The 14,770-nt window shown below is 43.1% G+C and overlaps 1 protein-coding gene and 1 long non-coding RNA gene across 2 annotated transcripts in view; both read left to right on the forward strand.

Annotated features, from left to right (window-relative positions):
• The window catches only part of LOC126252607 (failed axon connections), a 155,269-nt gene that overhangs the window by 37,374 nt on the left and 103,125 nt on the right, over nt 1-14,770 (forward strand). The window lies entirely within an intron of this gene.
• Nucleotides 1-14,770, forward strand: part of LOC126252618 (uncharacterized) — a 79,221-nt gene that overhangs the window by 10,269 nt on the left and 54,182 nt on the right. The window contains exon 2 of the long non-coding RNA XR_007545849.1: nt 10,112-10,142. This is a non-coding gene — a long non-coding RNA (uncharacterized LOC126252618). The remainder of the gene's footprint in view (nt 1-10,111; nt 10,143-14,770) is intronic.

A 14,770-nucleotide genomic window follows, 5' to 3' on the forward strand; every position in this document is an offset into this window, starting at 1 on the left:
AGATCCAGTTTCGAATCCAGGTCCAGGTAAATATTTTCATTCGTGGCTTCAACCTGCATGTATACACAATTTTGAGAAATGAAGGGGAAAAACTTATTAAGCGTTAAGTCTGTATTTGGCAAGTATTGTACCGCAGCATCGCGTCGGAGTGTCTAACAACCCTACCACAACAAAGGTCAAAAATTAATCATTGTAGTGTTGCTCACGCTGCTAAATATTTAATTTTCGGGCAACAACAAAGTTATATTATGTGGCAGGTGTCATTAGAGCACAGTTAAGTCATTTTTTGAAATAATGGATACACTAAGCGCTCATCATTTCGTGTTTCGCACGCTGGTCTCGTTGTGAACTCATGGCTCAATCGTCGAAAATCTAGGTAGTGATGATTCGAAGTTCGGATGCAAAGAGGCGTAGGTATTTCTTGCGATATTCAGAAGTTTTATAGATGTTTCATAAATCATTCTTGAAGATTAAACTTTCGCAAGTTAGAAAAATGGTGATGTAAAAAAATTAATCAGCACTCCGAATTTGTTACACCTTTTTATTACTTTTGTTGCAATATCACGTAACTCGTTCCAAAACATCACAATATAAAACATACTTGAAAATATCTTCCTCACTGTTGAAGTTCACATTTCATAAACTGAATACAATTTGCGTCTTTTTAACATGATGACGAAAGCTTGACCCTCTAATAACCGCTTACGCGCCCAAAAATCAGGGTTAAAAGTACTTCAAACATCATAGTGACAAAGAATACACATAAGAATATAATATATAATCTCGAAGTACCTCTACATTAATGAAATCAAATCTGAATGTTACAGAAATTTAACTATTTTACAGAAACACAGTAGAATATTGCTGGTATCGAGAGGTTGAGGGGAGGTGCCGTAATGGTTACGTAATTCAAGTACCATTACAAGCGGTAGCCGTGGGAATTGCAGTGGCATCTCCGTCTGTAGTAACAATTTTCCTGTTACGGTAGGCCGAACAAGAAACGAAACATATTCCACGACGAGAAACTCACGCAGAAATGTCGAACTTGTTGTAAAACGGTCAGACTTGTATTATCTGGCGACTTTCCTTCAACTGTTTGGTGTCGACTGTAAACTGTTTCGGGGCCGCAGCTGGTATTCGCGGAGGACGGAACAAAGCGTTGGTGTGCGGGCCGCGACTTGGTGCAGGGTGGGGGCTGTTGACACGGCGCGGCCCGGTGCTGTGTGCAGAGCGCTGTTTGCGCGCCCAAAGAGCCGCCGGCCAGGGCAAACATTGTTGTTGCGTGCAGCTGGCCAGGTGAGGCGAGGTGACCGAGCCGCTGCAAGCCGGTAGCGCCGAGTTGCCGTAAACACGACCACGTGCCGCCGCGGTCCAGAATGTTTCTCAGGGAACAGTGCCGTTGCCTGGCGATCAACGACCGCTGATAGTCTCGTATCCTACTACATTTGCTGACATTTTCAGGGGTGCTATAAGAAATTTGGCGATTGTCTCTGCCCAAAGTAAATATTCTCGAAATGACAAATTGGTATATGTAAGGAAATTTAAGTAAGTCTTATATTGAAAATAATTTCCGGTATATTAAGTCCTGCGGGCGGCATCTTCTTGGTATGTAGCATATTAAGCGCCAAATTAGTGAGCACCTGTAAATGGTAGAAGCTTAAAAAGAAAGGAATGACTCCAGACAAGACTTTCTTTGGCGTTTCGTTTGAAAGCTAAAATACTGAGCTAAAAAATAGCTTAAAATTGCTGTGCGGGTTGTAGTCCCACCTAATTTAGAGAATGTTTCTTTGCTTCTGTAGACGACAAAAACTGGTTTAACTAGAACGTGCAGAATGGCGTGAATTTAAAGAAACAGTAGTGATGTTCTAGCGAAGTTGACGGCAATCTGAAAGTTGGACTTTCAGGCATTTCACCAACGCAGGAATTCATGAACAGTGCTCATGAAACTGTTACATTGTAAATCAGTAGAAAGTGTAACTGTCGGGCCTATAGCAAAGTTGGTTCTCCACCACTGACCTCGACAATAGCTGGAAGATTCCAACCAATGTTGTGGAAAAATTGACAGAATTGTGTCGTGCAAGACGAACCTTCAGTTCGCCGGGAAAGGTTTGCGGATCAGATGATCGTTCAGTGCGAAGCTAGCGAGCACGTGAATTACTTTTGGGAATGAAAAGGGGCAAGTTTTTAAATTTATGCCTCGCATACATTATTTGCACTCAGATATTACAACACCCTCTCGAAGCTACTGTAAATGAAGAGCGGTTCTATCGAAATAGGTTTTTACTGGTGCGGGACACACAACCTGGCCTTACCCCTTTCTGTAGTGGATTTTTAAGCCTTCCTTCTGCTTTTAGTTTCTCCAATTTTATGACTTTCGTTCTCATTGCTGCTGGTTTTAAATTTCGGTTTTTTACTGTTTCCTAAGTCACGGACCGGGCGCTAATGACCATAGAAGTTTTGCGCCCCAAAACCAAAACAAAAAAAACCTGGCCTTGATTCAGGCACTCACATATTACAGTAAATCTGACAGCTATTTTGTTACCGAAGTGTAACAATTACTGGAGACGAAATAAAAGAATGTCTTACCCAAGTGATTACAAGAGGGCAGGAGACCGTGGGGGGATTGTGTATAGTCTAGGTTTTAGAAATAAGAGTAATTGAAAGCATCCCGAAATATAGTTACTAGGAAGTACATCGTGTCCATAAAGTCCAGCTAGCATTTCACAGAATGCTTTGCAAATTATTACAGCAACGCGGCTTGTTACGAAACTTTTAGCAGCTCTGTTTTTTATTATTCCAGAATTTCCGTGTGCGCCCCACTCGCCGCTCGCAGAGTATCATGGTGATATGAGTTCTGCCCATGCACGGGTCGGCATTGTAAGATCAGAAGCTCTGATTGCTACCCTTGGTGCGCGAATTCGACAATAATCATCCATGCCCCCTCCAGGAAATGTCATTAAGCGAATCTCAAACTCCAATGTGGGGCCGGACCATGGTGCTGGCAGACGGATATCGGCAGCTCTTCGACCTGCGGTAGCAGGAATTGTTGAAACACGCCCACTTAGGCATTTCCTGTTACTTCCTCTGTGAAGAAAGACGGGCAAATGACCCTACCTTGCGTTAGAACACACATTAAACTTCGGTCTCACGTTTGCGCTAAAATGCGTTGTTGGTTTCTGCTGCCCGATATAATTTAGCGAATCACATGTCCGGAAATGGGGAACTTTGTTTAATCTAAAAATAGACGTATTTTCTTGGTAATTGTCAGCATCTAAGGAACAGACTGCGGTAGACAATCGTTCGGGTGCAGTGAGTGAACCATTTTCACTTCCTGTGCAAAAAGAATTGAGGCCTGCGTTGGAATATAGCTTTCACTTTGTGAACTCGTTCTTGATACACAAGGAAACCACCTTTACGAAGGAGGTCTTTGACACTACCTGCCTCTCCAGTTTTGAGCGACTTCATTAAGCTTGTTTTTTGGGGGCGTTGTGCCCCCTGCCCCCATATTGGTGTCGTTCCTTCTGGTGTTGACGTCGTGGAGCAATAGCATATTCATTAACTCCTCCATGGTAAGTATGCCGCATGTGTGGTAGCTACGTGTGGGACAGCTCAAACTAACGACTCAGTCCAAGCCGAAACCCGCAATGCTAAACAAAATGGCAAGATGCTATCAGGAAACTAGGTAATGAAACTCATTCTGGAAACTAGGTAATGTCGAAGCTGCAGATTTTCGACGGTAGGGCAGTCAGCGAATCGTAGGCCACTAGGCCATCAGTTGACGGCTGCACCGTGGCCAGACAGGCAGCCGGCGTCGCGACAGTTGCTCCCCCATAAATCCTGTCGCCACATCTGCCGCTTCGCAAAAACCCTGTGCGTCGCGAGACCTTCGGCTCCAGACCCCCACTGCGACCACGTCATTGCACATCACCTTTCCCACGAAAATACCGTGCTCACATCTCACTGCCCCGCACCCAGGCTGTCATCATGCAAATCCAGGTATCTAAGCTCGATAAGATTGATAGCAATAATGTGAAAGTATTTTCCATTTTCTCTGATTAACTACACAGCTTAACACCATGAGTATCAGCGGTGAACACTAGTATAAATTCTACATTAGTTGTGCAAAATACAGGGGTAGCAAGCGCTAGAGCACTGGGCGCTGTTTGGAATCTTACTGAAAAATTAAAACAGTGTGCTCTACTGGTACTCTAGCCCTGAACTTAAGCTTTCGCGGGAAATGCTTTCATCAGCTGAACTAGCCAGTCATTGCTTAGGTCCGTCCTCACAACCTCCCCCCCCCCCCCCCAAATCTCTCCCCTCCCATCAGAACTCCCGCATACCTTGTAAGATTAGCACTCTCAGAAGAAAGGAATTGGAGATCTGGTTTAACCACAATCCAGAAAGAAATCTTATCACTTTCCCACCAGTGCTAGTTTCACGAAGTGTGCAAGAGAGCTTCTGCGAAATTCGGAAAGTAAGGGAGATACAATAAAAACAAGTGAGGCTGTGAAGGTGGGTCATGAGTTGTCCCTGACTAGCTCAGACGGTTAAAGGCCAGTACACGGCAATAACCGGCAAGGTGACTGGAGAGAAATCAGTCCCACAGGATTAAATTTTTTGTCCGCTCCTATTAATGTGCATGACCTTCCTATAAACATTCGACAAGCAGAAATAGTAATCTTTGCAGATGATACTAATGTTACAATAAACCTCATTACAGAGTGCAATAGAAGATATTGGTAAGTGGTTCTTATAAAATGGATTCCCCTAAATTTTGAGAACGCATTATATTCAGTTGTGTACAACAAATAACTGCACAAATAATTGCTGTAGCACATGAACAGGTTAGTAAATAGGGTAGAAAGCTACAAATTTTTGTGGCGTACATATTTATGAAAACTTTAACTGATGGAGTCATATAACTGAGTCACTCCGTTTCCACCTAATTTCGATCTGCGTATAATGGCTCGTCTTGGAAGCAAGCGAATCAACCTCCAGATGTAATTTACTTATCAATGTCTTGCCAAATAATTTGCTGGGCCAATGCAGAGTACTGATTCGACAGAAGCGAGCAGTAAGAATGATTTTCGCCCACTTCCGTCACGTAGGCAACGCTTAAAGGAGCTGGGTATTTACTGCACTGTCATAACTATTCTCTAAGAAAATTCGTAGTCATCCAGCATAAGTTGAGAATAGTGATATCCATATGTTGAACACTAGAGGAAAACTGGCGTTTATTACCCTTATTAAAGCTGTCAGTGGCTCAGAAAGTTAAATGTGTAGCAATAGAAATGTCATGCTCAGTGACAGTCTGACAGGTAGCGAAAGCGAGTTTTAAATCCAACCTGTAATCATTCCTCTGGAACGATTTTTGTCCCATGGACGAATTTCTATTTAAAAACTCATAGGCTATCAAAACTGAGTAGTTAAATGAGGACTGAAAATGCGTTAAATGTTAACACTAATCAGGTATGCATATCCTACAGACAGACCCGTTCCGCATGATTTCGATATAAGAATCGTTCAAATGATATGTGGAAGACGTAATATGTTAAATCGATTGTTGAATATGCAGGCACAATATTTGCTTCCAGTATATTCTACTGAAAAGTTTGTATTCATTGCAAGGCAAGTTAGCAAGTTACTTCAAAATGCAAATTTTTGACTAATCATTCTTCGACGCCAAGAGCTTTCCTAGGGATTTTGAAAGATCAAACCAGATGCTGGAATCCTGTATCGCCGTTTGTCGACTGGAGAGGTTTGCCGTTGCTTTCCTCCGACCTGTTCCGAAGTGTCGAGTGTCTAGTGTCAGTCTGTGTCGTGTGGATGACTGACTAGTGCTTGTACAGTGTGTTGTCGAGGTTATGAAGTGAAGGGAGAGGGTAAAAAGTGCCGGCACATAGTCTTCTGTCGAATTGCACCAAGGGGACCGCACAGGTTGTCCGATCAGGCGGACTGATCAGCAAGTGTCAAACCCCATTCAATGAAACATTGCAGAGGTTTGGTCTTTCATCCAACACGCTGGCCCAAAGACCAGTGATCAGGAGTTTTACGTCAGTGAAAATTTTCCACCACCACAATTCGAATCGGCTTATTTCACTCTAGCACGCCCCTGCATAGCCCAAGTGCCTTGAAAACGACTGGTACGTCTTTTTCAGGCTAACACTTCTGTGGCAGCCAGACATGGTTTTTCCACTGGTGACTAATCAGTCTTGGCGAAGTTCAGATCTTGATCACACCCACATTTTCGAATCAGACCTTACAGCGGTAGAAATACCAGATTCATAGCCTAAGCAACTAAATCGTAAATTTAAACGTTAACAATTTACGGAATCTCTAATCTGTTCATCAGAATTTTATTAGGATCACCGCTGGTGGGTGGGAATCACAAGTTGGGCGACGATCAGAGTTACATACCCGAAAACTGTTGGGTAAACTGGAGCGATTGGCGCTGTATGTCAGCATTGGTAGCATATTTACGAAAATGTTTGCGTCAAGCCGCCCGCATATTTACTATTCCACGCACTCGTAAGTTGTTACAAAAATCTTTATTGGTCTCATCTTAATCTACGTGATTACTCTGCTATTCATAATAAAGTGCCTGGCAGAGGGTTCAGTGAACCATCTTCATGCTGTCTCTCTACCGTTCCACTCTCGAATGGCACGCGGGAAAAACGAGCACTTAAATTTTTCCGTGCGAGCCCTGATTTCTCTTATTTTATCGTGATCATTTCTCCCTCTGTATGTGGGTGCCAACAATGTTTTCGCAGTCGGAGGAGAAAACTGGTGATTGAAATTTCATGAAGATCCTGTCGCAACAAAAAACGCCTTTGTTTTAATGAGTGCCACTCCAATTCACGTATCATGTCTGTGACACTATCTCCCCTATTTCGCGATAATACAAAACGAGTTGCCCTTCTTTGTACTTCTTCGATGTCATCCGTCAGTCTCACCTGATGCGGATCCCACACCGCACAGCAGTACTCTAGAATAGGACGGACAAGCGTAGTGTAAGCAGACTCTTTGGTAGACCTGTTGCACGTTCAAAGTGTTCTGCGAATTGGTATGTCAGAGAGGTAAATAGTTACACAACGTGGCTAAACCGAACGCTGTTGGGAGTAAGGGACGGGCATTGAAGCAGAGTACTCCTGCCGCATGCCTGGCCAACTTCCGCGAAGTTTAACGGGGAAGGCAGAGTGTAGTGCAAGGCAGCTGCGTCGTGTCCTGTCGTGTCACGTACGGCACGACGCGGTCCGCTAAGGCTTCGGCACCCTTGATCCTGGCCGCCTCGCTGCGCCGCTACGTTCCCCGGCTATCTCGTCTCGTCTCCGCTCAGACTCTAAATAAAGCCCTATCTCGGCTTCCTCCGGCAAACAGATTCTGTGGCGGGGCGGCCAGCCCGCCGCACGCTTGCCCTTTGTCTCGTCGCCTTTGCTCGTATCGGCAGAAAATTCCTATCGCCGAGGCTCCTCAAACATCGCCTTGTGGCGGCGGAAACAGCTGGCGACGACCGACGTCTCGGAATGTCGTTTCCTGGAACAGCAATACCGGAACACACTGTGGCGAGTCTGGCTTGTAGTTCCGTCCACAGTGTGTGCACGGAGAGTTAAAAACGTGCGCATGTGGACAGCACTTCGCGTACTCAGTTTCCAACAAGACTTTGGCTTCTGCACCCAAAATAAGTTTTCAAAGTTCGTTGCAATACTGTTGGAATTACTTTTTTGTTAATTTTTAATTCACTGCGTTGCTGCCTTCGTTGAGGAAGGAACTTCATTCCATTACCGGTACCACCTCTGATATTTTCTGCGGTAGAGGAGTATGGTGTGAGGTCTTCAGTCCTCGAGACAAAACGAGAAGCTGCTTGAATAAAGTAGCATCACCAGGATTCATCCACTGCTTACGACGACTAGAAGAATTTGCGCCATAATCATATGTCCCACGATCAAAGATCGCTCCACGCACTCTCTAGTAGGCAGCAGTCGATCGCTTGGAATAGGCCTAATCCCTGACCGGTGGTTACTTACAAGCAACGAGGCTGATTCGATTTTATCTATCAAAACGTCCTCTTCGAGCAAGCTTGGAAACTTCAATATATTGCCTGAACACACAATGGAATGAAGCTGTCGATTAAACTTCGTGTGTCTGGATCAGAAATTTTCAATTTCCTCTCGCGTTTCAGCTACTGGCAAACTTGAGAAATGTATTTACATCAAGTACGACGTAAATCTTATTTGTACGGATCATAAATGAAACCATCAATACTGTGTGACACATGGAAGATTTTAAAAAAGGAACCAACGCTACTGGAGTTGATTTGTCTGCACAGGAGTGCAGAGTGGTTGTGCGTTACGTTTAAGTGGTCACCTAGCCAATTTGTCAGATGGTATACTTAAATTAGTGGACTGTCACTTCTACAAAAAATCAGTCCACTGTACTTCATATATATACACACCTGCATAGAAAAAATGTAGTTTGGAGACTGTTATAAAACAGATCAACGGAGAAAAATCTGTTCTATACAGTTTTTAACTCTGCCAGCAGATTCACACAGAATGGTTCAGTAGATGCAGCTGTCTACATAATTTGTCAGAACATGATCTTAGTTAAAGGCTGCTTATTAATCAATCAGATACGACGGTGGTATGCTTCTCCCACGAGAAGTTTGTATGAACAGAACAACTTACTTAAAACGTGAAACGTCGAACTAAAATGTATTGTGCTTTCCCTCTATTAGCCTTACCAGTGAAAAGCCTTTCTATTCAAAGTTTCTAATCACGTCATCTTGGGTACTACCGTCCATCTTAATTCAAAGAGCGAAAATGCTTACCCATGCAACGAATTGTATTAGGCACATCATACAATGTAGCTAATAATCAGATGGCGTTCGTCTGAGCAGTTACGACGCACCATAATAATCTACTTAAAAACGAAGTCTCGCTCGCTTGCCTCTAAAACGTCCACTAAAGTGAGGGTTGAGACATTGTTCGACCATTCGTAGAAGTGTACCCGTGTAGGAAATTTCACTGTTGATAGTGCCTGCACACGCAGTACATGGTACGCATACTGCAGAGGTTCTGATGTACCACTGGCAAGTCATGCGGTCAACATTACTCGTTGGACCTGGTTGATTTCGCTGACGCTATGGTTGACAACTGCAAAAGTTTCTTCATTTGAGATGTCCTCGTTCTTCTAGGTCTTATCCAGTCGCCTGTAGCAGACTTAGAAGTCCAATGCTCTAAGATGATAGATTGCTTCAAACACGTTCCTGTCGGGGAACAGTCGTTACAGAAATATCTCAAGATACAAACTTTGAGCTATTATCTGGTAATCAGTATAGCAAATGGTCATCTGCCAGCTCCGCATTGGAGTACTCTTCCATAGCACTCTACCGGAAACAAAGTTCGTGATCAAAACTTCACAGTTCATTGCACTCGTTTGATGCTAGGATAGCAATGGGGCTAATCTCATGACATTACCTTCGTTAAACTGAACAACAAACACTGCTGGTAAACCTATGATCTTCATTCTGGAGAGAAGTAGAAAATGCGCTCTAACTTGTAAATAAAGTATTTCGTATTTCCAGATAATGTTCGTATAATACACTTTATTCTTGTGAAGAACGTTACCTGAAAGTTTGGCCATACCTTTTCTTTACGCCCTGTATAATACATTCTAAAATTCTGTGCCCGTTTTGTTACAAATGCATTGACATTTGTTGTTTCTAATGAACATCTCTATTTTACATTTTCGAAGAAGTTATTTACGCTTCTGTGGAATGACGTTTTTGAAAGTTCTACACAGATAGTATTTTGTTTCATTCTTTGCAAGTAGCGATGACTACAGGTTCCAGCTTAGTTGTTTACAAAAATAAGCTGAGAATGGGGCTGTGGCGCTGAAACCAACAGCAAATATTTTGTATACATAACACCAAGGTATAGTCCGTAAATTTGGTCTTGTTTTAAAATGCTATTACTGTGAGCGGCAGTTGAAACTGAACTTTGATCAGTGTCACGAAACAAGGAATGGAAACGGCTCGAACAAAGCTCAGCGTGTAAATTGATTTCTTCATAATGTTACCTCAATAGTTCAGTACGTTATTCTGTTGTTTCAGGTGAGTGCCTGTCTTGCGGCTCTGCTGTATCGTAAGTACCCTTATTCTGCTAATGCCACCACACAGTTGCTGCACAAATAGGTAATGGCGCGCAGTCCTTGCTTGGGCATCGGCGCGCACCCTTGAGGAATGCAGCCGCCTACCCTATAATCAGCAAGGGGCGGTCCAGCCCACTCCCAGCCCTCCTAATTGACGCCCTGCTCCATTTCCCCGCAGGAGCGCTTCCCTGGTACCGTATAGGGATCACAAACCTTTCCTACCGCTGATCTCAGCGTGTGGAGAGAGAGAGAGAGAGAGAGAGAGAGAGAGAGAGAGAGATATTCGTTGTATAAAAATTTATTGGTGACTAGTCGTCTCTTTCAGATTTTGAGTCGTGCGTTAAATGATTTAAAAACCATTTTGTTTCAATCAATGCGCTGTCCACGCCCAACTTTCCTACACGACTGTCATTGAATGTGATATTTTCTACCAACAGATGAGAGATCTGTAAGGTACGGAAGGCTGAGGCCCCATTTTCGATGCGACTACTCACTCATCAAAGAAATGCAAACACCCCGAACGGAAGCTTTAATAACCTCATTCAGAAGAGACTCCAGAAGACATAATAGTAAATTTCCTCATGATTGATCGATGTTCATCGATGTTCATTGATGGTAAAACTGTTTCAGGACCTTGAGACTAGAACCTGTTCTAGGTTGCTTCACTGAAAACCTATTGAACAAGACTCATGATGTGCGCATTCTTACCTCGGAAATGTCAGTGAACGTTATTGCCAAAAGGGCACGTTAGGAGGGTAGACTAAGCTACGTGGAGACCAAAAACACCAAATGTATGGTCATGGCCAGCAGTAAAGTACGTATTTTTGGCATAAATGCTAATAAACTCATTTTTCTGCATTTACTGCAACTTCAATTCAGTGAAAAAGTTTCGTGCTCAACAATTGTAGATAAAGTGAAATTTGCTACAGATGCTGCATATTGAACAAAACTTCCTATGGGAAAAGTTTTTAAAGTGCATCATTGTCACATTTAAATTTTTGTGAAATAAAGGTAGTGGACTCTTTTCCCAGAAATTAGCCTCGGAGACGATAAATTTAGAAAAATAAAATTTTAGAGAAAATTTACATGTAAGTTTTTGCTAGTTCTATAGATCGCTTGGTCTTCAGATAGCTTTCTCAAGCCGGTACAAACCACGCTTAGATACGAAATGTGAAATTTTGAGTCTGGTGATGACTATTTCAGGGAAAAATGAACCTTCCCATCTAAACTTAGATGGACTTCATACAGTAGTGTTCTTCCGGGATAATTTTGTCCCTAAAGTAACGTAAGGGAACGTTCACAAACATGTTAGACTGCCACAAAGATTTCATTGGACTGGCTAGCACCTAGTCTTTCAAAATGGAGCTCTCATATTTTCTCATCCACTTCCTACAGGATGCCTGTTTTCAACAACATTGTTCCATCATGCGTAGTGAAGCATTATGGTTTTTAAAATGTTTTCACTGTAGCAAGCTTATTTGCGTAATGAAAGATTCCTTGTCCGCTCCAGCAATCGCTGATCATAAATTTTCACGAGGATTAGACTTAACCTTTCGTAACACAGGTGCGCAAAACCAGTTAAAAATTAGTTTCCGCATGTGCATTTAGTGCACATCAACAAATGTTGTAGTCACTTAGTCTAAAGCTTTTTCATTCTTAAGATACGGCCACGTCAGTCGTTTCACACCTAAAATAGCCAGTCGTTCGGTACGATTTATACGCTTTCCCGGGGTGAACGTCAGTGCTTTCAGTTTTGGTACAACGTTTCACTTGAATCCGGAAAAGTGTTTTGATTTCAGTTACCCAGTAAAGTGAAAAAGGACTTCGTACTCCAATTTGCAATAAACGACCCAGAAGCCAAGAATTTTGTAATGCCGTGGTATTGCATTACATTCATCTGAAAGAACGCTATTCGGAAAATTTATATTCTACTTAGATGAAGCAGGTTTTGTCGTATGTTACTGCGCAAGATGTCCAGTGTAAGATATAGTTACCAACGCCATCTGATTTTAACCTTGACATCTGTCGGAGCAGAACAACTTTCGGTTCTCTGGCATTTATTACCACGTACGTCTCCAGCAGAGCCTTACAACAAGGTGGCCGTGAACGCACGTTGTTCTAACAAGGGAACCTCCCCATCGCACCCCCCTCAGATTTAGTTAAGTTGGCACAGTAGATAGGTCTTGAAAAACGGAACACAGAACAATCGAGAAAACAGGAAGAAGTTATGTGGAACTATGAAAAAAATAAGCAAAATACACAAACTAAGTAGTCCATGCGCAAGATAGGCAACATCAAGGATAGTGTGAGCTAAGGAGCGCCTTGGTCCCGTGGTTAGCGTGAGCGGCTGCGGAATGAGAGGTCCTTGGTTAAAGTCTTCCATCGAGTGAAAAGTTTAATTTATTTTCAGACAATTATCTGTCCGTCCGTTATGTTTTCATCACTTTTTTGGGAGTGATTATTATCACATCCACAAGAAAAACTAAATCGGGCAAGGTAGAAGAACCTTTTTACCCATTCGCCAAGGGTACAAGTCAGGTGGGTCAACAACATATTCCTGTCATGTGACGCACATGCCGTCACCAGTGTCGTATAGAATATATCAGACGTGTTTTCCTGTGGAGGAATCGGTTGACCTATGACCTTGCGATCAAATGTTTTCAGTTGCCATTGGAGAGGCACGTCCTTTCGTCTACTAATCGCACGGTTTTGCGGTGCGGTCGCAAAACACACTAAACAGACGTCAATGAACGAACGGACAGATCATAACTTTGCGAAGATAAAAAAGTAAAGTTGTCACTTGAGGGAGGACTTGAACCAAGGACCTCCCGTTCCGCAGCCGCTCACGCTAACCACGGGACCACTGCGCTCCTTAGCTCACACTTTCCTTGATGTTGCCTATCTTGCGCATGGACTACTCAGTTTGTATATTTTGCTTATTTTTTTCATAGTTGCACAACTTCTTCCTGTTTTCTCGATTGATCTGTGTTCCGTTTTTCAAGGCCTATCCACTGTGCCAACTTACAATTAAATCTGAGGGGGGTGCGATGGGGAGGTTCCCTTGTGTGAACGCAGCAGAGGGTGGAAGCTGGCCGCGGCTGGTCAGCTAGCAGGAAGCGCCGCAGCGGCCGGTTCCTCATCTCAACGAGGAAGCGCCGGAAGCTGACTTCACGGCGGAAGCGACGTCACCATCGTGTCATTCATTCCGGCCGCCTCACACGGTACTTCCCCCTAAGAGACGGACTATGAGATTGCGAGAGATTACATTCCGTATTTGGTCTGGCGAGTTCTATGTCAGACTTCGCAATAAAAGTTTTAACAAGAGGTTCGTAGAAAAGAGTTTTTAAAGGCAAAACTCCATTACGGGAGAGTAATTCGGCCTGAATGCACATGCATCAGAAACTCTGGGATAAATACAAAAGAAAAATCAGGAAAAGGGAAAGACTGAGTGGAAGACGTTAGAAAATACAACAGGAAAAACATTTAAGACGCAAGTATACAAACACGCGAAACAGTTGGACGAAATTACGAAAATACTAACGATCTATGAGGACGCGCGCACAGGACGTTAATTCCAAAAGCACAGGGAAGGAAATGGACAGCAGAAGATAAGAGTGGACAAAGTACTGCTGTTAGTACAAGCAGTGGCAATAAACGCTACACTGAAAGGCTATCATCAGTTCCCCTAGCATGGAATTACGTTTAGGGATACTCCTACAGTCTCGGCGCCACAAAACTCAAGCTTCTGTTTTTCTTAGTGTTGGTAGACCTTCACGCCATTTAACTAAGGAACGATACATAGCGTTGAGATGTAAAAATAGACAAAGCTAAATAGTAACATTATCTACTGCCTTTAAATAAAGCGCAAATTTGTTTAGCACAAGCATGGACTTCCTTAAATCTGCAAAACAATTTTCGCACTATTTCTAACTCCCCTGGGACTCGGTGGCTCAGCGTGTAAACGACACAAAACTAAAGGTTCAGGGTACAGTCTCTACTCGATCCTGTTACGTTTATCAATCAGTTCTCTCAACATTGCCAAATGATCTTCTGTGCTTCTCACCTCGATTAAATATTTAGGCGTAACCTTGCAAAGAGATGGACTGTTCACATGTCAGTTGTAGGGAATGTAAATGATACTTAGGTTTATTGAAAGAATTCTAGGAAAGTGTTCCTTATCTATAGGACGCCCCATAGAGGACCCATGTTTTAGTATTTGTCCAGTGCTTGGCATCCGTCGAACGGATTAAGAGGCGTGCTGCTAGATAGGTTACCGGTAGGTTCGATCAGGACAACGTAGCTGAAATGCTCGGAAAATAAATGCGAATCCTAGTAGAGAAGACGACGTTCTGTTCGCGAAACACTATTGAGGAAAAAAAACTGATGGCAAGTTGAAACTCTACCCGAGGCCGGTATTCGAACCTCTTACCTTCTGCGGGCTAGTGCTCTAGACTGAGCTATAAAGCATGACGATACAGCCTCACAGCCTTACTTCTACCTTTTTAAACTTCGCAAATTATTTTGCATACGTTTCTCAGGACTAGGACTCGAGGAACAAAGGTTACTGCGGAGTGGCGGTTCACCCACAGCCTGGAGGATTGTTTTCAGAACGAATTTTCAC

The sequence above is a fragment of the Schistocerca nitens genome, chromosome 1, assembly GCF_023898315.1.
Source record: "Schistocerca nitens isolate TAMUIC-IGC-003100 chromosome 1, iqSchNite1.1, whole genome shotgun sequence".
In the NCBI taxonomy this organism is placed as follows: domain Eukaryota; kingdom Metazoa; phylum Arthropoda; class Insecta; order Orthoptera; family Acrididae; genus Schistocerca; species Schistocerca nitens.